The sequence below is a fragment of the Rhodamnia argentea genome, chromosome 9 (genome assembly GCF_020921035.1).
Source record: "Rhodamnia argentea isolate NSW1041297 chromosome 9, ASM2092103v1, whole genome shotgun sequence".
Classification (NCBI taxonomy): Eukaryota; Viridiplantae; Streptophyta; class Magnoliopsida; order Myrtales; family Myrtaceae; genus Rhodamnia; species Rhodamnia argentea.
In genome coordinates this window covers 1,023,014-1,030,822 of record NC_063158.1, presented here as the reverse complement: position 1 = coordinate 1,030,822, position 7,809 = coordinate 1,023,014, and positions in this window count along the sequence as shown.

Below are 7,809 nucleotides of genomic sequence, written 5' to 3'. Positions count from 1 at the left end.
GGCCCATTAACACTGTTCACTTTTGAAAAGCAGTCGAGCCTTTTTGGGTTCTCTGTACCTTCTTCTTCTTCTTCTTCTTCTTCTTCTTCTTTCTCATCTGCTATGCAAATAGTATGTTACCAAGTAACTTTCTGGTCACGAGCTATCTTCCATTTTAATTTCTCAGATTAAGAATAGTTAAGTAAGTTGAAAGTGAATATCAAAGAATGCATTTAGCATTCTCCGTGACGTGATAATATTCGACACTAGTTAAAGTGTCATCTAAAATTTAGACGTGGTTAAGGGAAGATGTAATTACGTTCATGCTGTGGCTAGGATTTGATTCAATTCTAAATTCAAGTAGCCCTTATGCTTAAGTTTCATTCTTAGGGATTTGGGATTATCGAGAGTGTATGATGAACTTAATTACGTGAATGCTCCGCTTATTATCTCTCCCGTCATATGTGTCACTACCAATAAAGCTTTGGCCCTTTTTTTCCATATTTGTTTTTACGGCTGCGAACCTTAAGAATTTTGGAAATTTAGATGCGTGGGATTTTGTTGGGACTCCAAAGTTAAGCGTGTTTGGCCAAAGCCTTGGGTTCTAAAATGAGTGACCTCCTCTAGAATTTTACTTAAAGAGGGAAAGAAGAAAGGACACAACGTGTGGTGACCAAAGAGCGGCAATGCCTTGAGAGGATCTTTGATCATGGAAATAGGAGGCTTCACAATCCATCGCTTATGTCATCTAGTGAGCCTTTTTGAAGGGCCGTGATTGGACCTTTGCTAAGGTAGGCTCAAGCTTTTGTTTTGGACAATGACTCTCATTTTTTTTAATTCTAATTCTTTTTTGGCTAATTGGCAAAAGAAAAGGATTAGCGTATAGACCTGGCAAATCGAGAGTGGAGGGGGGAGATTGCAGGTGTAATTAGGTTCGGTTCGGTTCGGATCGATGCAATTCCAAGATTATGAAACGAGTGATTTTAAATTGGCATATGATCAACCCATATACCCCGATCTTACTCAAATTGGGTGTACCCTTTCTTGACCCTAAACTTTTCTCAAAAAAAAAAAAAAAAGCCACTTACCTTTCAAGTTTCATTTGTTTCATGAAAAATAACTTTGAGGAATTTTTTTTTTTTTGGGTTTTTTTGGCATTTAATTCACAGAAAATAAACTAGTCAATGAAAACGTTAAAAACACATTCAAAAGTAGAGAAAAATTATTTCCTCCTTAAAATCATCTTACATCCTTCTCCTTCGTGCAGTCCTTCATCCTTTGGACATGATACCGTGTAACTTTAGCTTTTTTCGTGGAAAAAAAGTGTCAACTTTCTAGCAAATTAGGTGTCTAGAACGTCACACTACTCTTCATCGACAGCTTGAATGAAATACTTCAAAATTTTAACTATTTGAAATGTCCAACTATACTTCAAGAAAGAAAAAAAAAAAAAAGAAGGGATATTCACATGTCGAGTCGAGTCGAGTCGACTCAAACCAGCCTGACCCGATCCAAAACGTAAATTATCCTAGCAACATACCAGAGGAAAAAAATTTTGGTAAGTGCAGCGGGTGATGCTGTAAAGTTAGCTATTCAAACTAGAAGGGCGATCGCTTAGCAAAGCAAATTATAATGGACGAGTCACATTCCCCATCTAACTTTATCGGAACTTCATCACTATCATTGGCCCCGACAGACCCACCCACAAAAGGTTGACGTAGTTCGCCAAACCGCACTTTGGAGAAAGTGGGAAATCTTGCCTCGTGATGTTATGAAGTTTGGAAACGATAATAATCCCATGAAAAGAACTGCTGCTTCCTTTTTTTTTTTTTGTGATATTTTCGAGGATTTTCTAATCTTTTTTCATGTGCATGGACCACGGAACAAAGTCACGAGAAACCCATTTTATTTATTTTTTTTTTGGGGACTAATTTCAGTGGGAGCAATCAAGGAGCAAACGACCACACAATGTGGGGGAGGGACCAATTTCGACAAAAGTCGGCGATGTGAAGCTGTCTGACCTCCTCCACGCTTCGGCGAGAATAGTACGCACCGATGAACGAAAACGATAGCTAATGGAGTCATGTTTGCCATAGTGCGGTTCGATCTCGAGGAGGAGGGACCATGGTACGAATGTCCTGTTGCGGACACATTTCCGATGGTCGGAGGCTAAAGAGAGTCGAGACTTGTCTATGTGGAAAGAAGTACTCCCGACTTTGAATTTTATTTTGTGGGGGTAGGATTGGCTAAGCTTAGAAGAGAGAATTTGTAATCGTGTCGAAAAAAGGTTATGAAGAGTCTTAGAAGAGAGAATTTGTAATCATGTCGAAATATGGTTATGAAGAGTTCAAATCCCGTGCGACCCCGTCCCTAACTCTGAACAAATCCACAAATTTGGAACCATAGATAACCAGCCTAGTTCCTAGTTCCTCGTGAGGAAGTGGACCAATCGAGCTAATTGAACCGGACCACCGGAACCGGCCTATAATACGGCTTTTTATATATATATGGCATAGGCAAATTGTCTCATAGCAAAGCTGATTGTTTGAACTGATGATGTGTTTTTCTTTGCTATTTAACTGTTTCCTCCTGCTTTCAATGGATAAAATGGCAAAATCTGTATAACAAATTAAACGAAAGTGGCTTTTGTGTTTTGAGTCGCTAACTTGGCAAAGAGGCTGCAATCCTCGGTGGAATGAACGAATCGATATATTGTGCACCGGGAAAGTTTTGTATATAGGAAAAAAAAAAAGAAGATAAATGGGATAAGCGCAATGAAAATCCTAAAGCTTATCGCGAATGTACAAGCTTTAAAACTCGTCAAATCATGCAATCGAACTTTTTCGTTAATTCCACCCAACTTGGATGACGGAAAATGGTAATGTGGCTTTTTTTTTTTTAGTACTTTCTCTCCTCCACCACGTGGGAATGTATGGCTAAAAAGTGAAACATATGGCTAAAGGAATGTTGTTTTGGTCCGAATCTGATTTTGTAATATTAATTTCGTTTGAATTAAATTGAAAATAAGCTAAATTAGAAAAAAAAAGATGGAGTTGAAAAGCAAGCCGCGATTTTTAATACAAATTTTATATAAGCGCTCCCTGCTTTCTTTTTTTTTCTCTCCCTCTCTTTTTTAAGCTTATTTTTTTGCCTTAATTCAAATAAAATTTGTATTAAAAGAATTAAACTCATGCCAAAACAACATCGTTCTAGCCACGTAATAATCACGTAGGATAGAGAAAATAACAAAAACAGTCATATCGGCATTTTTCGCCGGTCAATTTGGACGGAATTAACGGAAGAGCTCCATTGCACCAAATTGACAAATTGTAGGACTTGATTGTATTTTTTTTTATTTAAAGTTTTATGATTCAATTGTACTGTTTTAGGACTTTCGATGCACTTATCCGAAAAAAAACAAAAAAAGAAAATGAAGGAACACCACCGATACGCGAGTGGCCAGGGTCGGTTCTCGATTTCACGACCAGAAAACCGACCTTATCCTGTCCGGTCCGATTCTAGATTCCAAGTTTCATGGTAGTAACCGACTTAGCCTCATTATGGAATCGATTACCCTTAATAGTCGCAACGCATCGATCTTAAAAAGAGCAGTGGGGGGACGTGTAATTTGTTGCGGTGATAACGTCAAGAGGCAATTAAGGTCGTGCGGAATTTAGCTATAAATGCCGTGTCTTGACAAACACATAAATCTGAAGAAAGCAGAGGAGAGGAAGTGGCGTTTTCTGTATTCGACCTTCCACTATTAATGGTGAAATGAGAGGCGACATCTCCTCCTCTCCATCTTTCACGACTGTTGGATCGCTATTGATTTGATGGATGATGCTCCCACGTTCATGCTTTTGTCGTGGAAAAACCAAATAAGCATTACAAAGGGAACGACACCCTTTTTTTTTTTTTTTAATCATTTTGACAAAGGTGATAAATTAAAATTAAAATTAAAATTTTGTGTGTCCGAGGACATAGTCAACTGAATGTCCATTGTCTTTTCCTTTTTGGTACGTTATAAAGGGTCCCACTAATTCCTATCCACCCAAAAGAAACCAAAATAATAATAATAATAATAATAAATAAATAAATAAATAAAGAAGAAGGATAAAAGGACGAGACCTTTCCTCGTTATATGATGAATTGAGATTTTTATTTCCTAGGAATAATATTCAGCCAGAAGCATAAATTTAAGGAAAAATTCCAAATAATGACCCGAAATGCCTTAATTATTTCAAATAAGAGCTTTGAGTAGATTTTCTTTTTTCAAAGAAGGACATCGAGTGTTCTATTGGTTTCAAAGAAGGGTCGGATCAAGGGTATTTTGGTCTTTTTTAAATTTTTTCTTTTGTTTCTTTCCTTCATCGTAGCAGGTGGTCGGCACTGACGAGGGCTGGGTGGACTCACCTTGCCTAGGGGCCATTGAGGCAAGGTCGCCCACCCGGGTGAGGCCGGTGATGAACGGAAAGGAACTAAGGAAAAAAGGAAAAAAAAAAGGAAAAAAAACTAAATGATGAAAATGCCCTTATTCATGCTCTTATTTGAAATAAAAAAGGACACAATAGGCCCTCATTTGAAATAAGATTCACTTTAGACCATTCTTTAAGAAAATAAATACACTTCAGGCCATTATTTGAAATTTTTCCTAAACCTAATGCCTCGGCAATTTTATTATTATTATTGATATAACTAATGCTATTTATAATTTGATTGATAGGTGGATCTCTAGCTTCTCTACGTTCCAAAACTTGAAAAGGGAATTCTATTTATATATATATATATATATATATTTGTTTATGAATAAGCAAAAGCAAAAAGGAATTTTTGACTTTCCCGTCGAAACTTAAATCGTAACCCAAGATCAAAAAATTATGAATTGCATTGCGGAAATTTCGTATGTTGTGGCAAAAAAAAGCAACGACTCCAGAATTTATGTCTGAAAAAAAAAAAAAAAACGATATCGAAGCATATTACTTAATACTAACTGCACGTATAAGCCGGGCTTTATTACGGTCTAAAGAAAAAATTCAAAGAAAAATTCAAAGTACATCCGCCGCAGAATTTATATCCAGCAAAAACACAAAAAAAGAAGAAGAAAAAAAAAACGATATCGAAGCATATTATTACTTAATACTAACCGCACGTATAAGCCGGGCTTTATTACGTAGAAAAACGAAATGTTGAGATAATCACATCAAGAAAAGCGACGGACAGTACGAAGATGGGAGTTAGCAAAGCAGAACAAACTCTTTCCTTTCACATTTGCTTAATAGTCGTAGTATCTCATCCAAGTGAAAATTGACATTCGAGCAAAATTGATCAACTTGCATGGACGCAAAACTTGAAGGGTATTATCGTCTCTCAAGTAAAAATTGGTAGTTTTTGTTTTTCAGGGTTTTTTTTTTTTCCGAATCCGGCCTTTATAATTATAAACGTTATTAGAACTTCTATTATGCAAAAATATGTTTTTCCATCATTAAAATTGGTTAGTTGACAACTTGGGGTGCGCATGGCGACACTTCTACGCTAGAAATCAAATTCTAAAGAGAAGTATTTTTTTTTTACTTTTTCTAGTGGCTCTAAGACTACTTTTGGAGCAAAAAAAAAAAAAAAAGCTCTGGAAGTAGAAAAACGAAATCGCCTTATCAAACAGATTTTTGCTTTAAAAGTACTTCTGAAACAGAAATTCTACTAAAAAAATATTGTCATGCCCGCCCTTGTTGACCAAATAAGAGAGAGTAGCTTCAAATGATATTCTCACCTTCACTTATTCTCACTTTTTACTCCCTCTTTCAAACCCTTTTTTTTTTTTACTTTTTAGTGTAATTGGTCACTAATTTTATATGAATTGCCTACAATTCACAATAATTCACAAACCATGATTCGATATATTCTAGTACACCTCTTGATCTTGCTATTATATGATTTGCATTGAATGTACTTGTTTCACATATAGATTCCCACGTATACGTGAAATTAATAAAGTTCGTTCCATAAAAACTATATTGGAATTAAAAAAAAAATGGTATCTACCGATCCTATCTTAATCACATATCCTTGAAATTCTTTTATGTACTTTCAGACTTATAACATGATAAGGCATTGAATTTTTTCCATAAGGAGTATACTAAACTAGCTGCATCACATATGTAAATAAATAGTGTCTCGAACTTTTTACCAATAAAAAAAATGACTATGTTCAATGTATTGGACCCGAGTAAAGTTCTTAAACTGCATCGTCTGAACTCGGAAACGTAAAATTTGAGGATATTCCCAAGGATGAAGAGAAGAAAAGTATTTTGTCTAAATTTAGGGAGGTGATGTTGGGAAAAGTTAAGACTCCACGTCATCTTTGGATGTTCGACAGGATCGTATATAGCGTCATGGATCGATCATGTAGCATTGCAACCGTGCTCGCACAGTATCTTTGAATCGACTTGTCGGCGACATACCGCCGCACTGTGCAATTCTCATTTCTGGATGTTTATTATGAGATTGTTGATGTTTACATCTTTGAACATTGTAAAATTCAATGGCTGCTCAATTGCAAAAGAAACAAGCGAGCCATGGCCATTGCGGCCCACTCATTCGAAACGTTTCTCTGTGTTCCTCTTCTGAGTCCCCACCTTCCACCTTCTGAAGAGCACCCCCTTCCCATCCCATCTTTACCGACCTTCAATGGTGAAGCGCGGCAACTGGGCGAGTGCGTCCACTTTTTGACCCGATTTATAATCTGACAGAATCTCTCCTCCTGCCCAAATAATATCACACCGACCTCGATGGTGGGGAAGAGAGAGAGATAAGGTCAGCTTCGTCGAGCTAATGATTTTGCAGTGACAAGGTCCGGTTCCGTCTATCTACAAAGATCCCGTAGAGATATCCTCATTGGGATAACGATACAAATAATTTATAAACTATAATTCAATATGTAATATGATTTTTGAACTTTTAATTTGATCAATATGATCTTTAGACTTTAGCATAATATATGATGTGGTCTATGAACTTTCGATTTGTTCAACGTGATTTGATCAATATGATCCTTATACTTTAACCTATTATGCAATGTGGTCCATGAACTTTTTATTTATTTAACGTGATCCCTGAACTTTTGGAACATGTTCAACTTAATCCTTGAATTATATGGAGGTGTTCAATATAATTTTGGAATGACTTTGAACTTTTTATTATAGTTTAGGGACTAAGTTGAATATGCTTTCAAAAGTTTGGGGATCACATTAAAGAAATCGAAAGTTTAGGGATTGCATTGCACATTAAGCTAAAGTTCATATTAATCAAATTAAAAATTTAGTGATAGTATTATATATTGGATCAAAGTTCAGGACCATTTGTGTCAATTTTCCCAACCTCGTTTGGGTTAAGTTTGGCCGGCTCTCGTGTAAAGATTCATCGGATCTCACAGTCTTGGTTTCGAGATCTCTGGGAACTCCAAATGCGATAACACGAACTTACTGGTACGAGGTAAAACGGTGTCTGACAGCGCTGCACGACTGCACGGGACGGGGCTGCATGTGCATCCACTGTTCAAGAACTGCAAGTCACACTTGCACCTGTCAATCTTGTGGAGCTCATGACTCTCTGATTTTTCCCAACAAGGCTTCGTGATTAAACCCACTTGATGATTGGTGAGTTCTGTCAGTTTCAATCGAGACTCCGTTTGGATTCCGGAGTGCCGTGCCGAAATGAAATTTTTCAATGGGCAGAGCACGCTTTCCACATCACAACTTAGTTCAGAATAAAGAGATCTCTTGGGATCCTTGCCGTCGAGAGTTTCCTAAGGACATGAATTATAGTAAAAGGAGA